Source organism: Seriola lalandi, unplaced genomic scaffold, assembly GCF_002814215.2.
Source record: "Seriola lalandi dorsalis isolate HSWRI2012SDOR001 ecotype SW California unplaced genomic scaffold, Sedor1 jcf7180002053791, whole genome shotgun sequence".
NCBI lineage: Eukaryota > Metazoa > Chordata > Actinopteri > Carangiformes > Carangidae > Seriola > Seriola lalandi.
This window is the reverse complement of record NW_019524344.1, coordinates 919-1,560: the sequence shown is the minus strand read 5'-3', so window position 1 is coordinate 1,560 and position 642 is coordinate 919.

The window sequence follows — 642 nt, the reverse complement described above, 5'->3', positions numbered from 1 at the left end:
TCGGACGCATTTGAAGCAGCCTTAGAAATGTGACGGCCTTGTTGCACCGCTGTGACTGCGACTGCAGCCTCTGAATGGAGACGCAGCTACAGACTTGGTAAAGACCAAAAACGACACAATCAACCTTTAACATAAATATAAATTCTTCGTTCTGCTCATTTCAGCTTGTTAGGTGCAAATTTAAGACCCTCAGTTTTATGTTTTCCACCAAAATGGATGTTGTTTTGAAATGAAGGTCACCACCAGCAGCAGTGCGCTCAGTGGTATTACCCTCTGGGAGGGGCTCCGAGACTGTTCTCAGATCAGGACCCAGATCAAGTAAATTTAGCCTCCTCACGGGACCGAGGTTTATTAACATCAACCGGTAATCCGGTCACGTCACAGAACCAGGCCTCCGTCTTCAAAACCAGCCCGAGCCTGAGCCGTCAGCTGACCGTGTTAATATTTGATTTCTATGGTTTTAACTCGTGTATATATTATAAATATTTTAGCTGATGCAACAACAGAAGCTGTGTCTGTTACTGATGCTTTAGTAGAGAAACTGCACTATTTTCTATTTTGTGTCGTACCACTTTTTCTACACGTTGTCACTTTTCTAATGTGAATGCAGCACATACTCAAATACAGGTTTAAGTCTTTTCA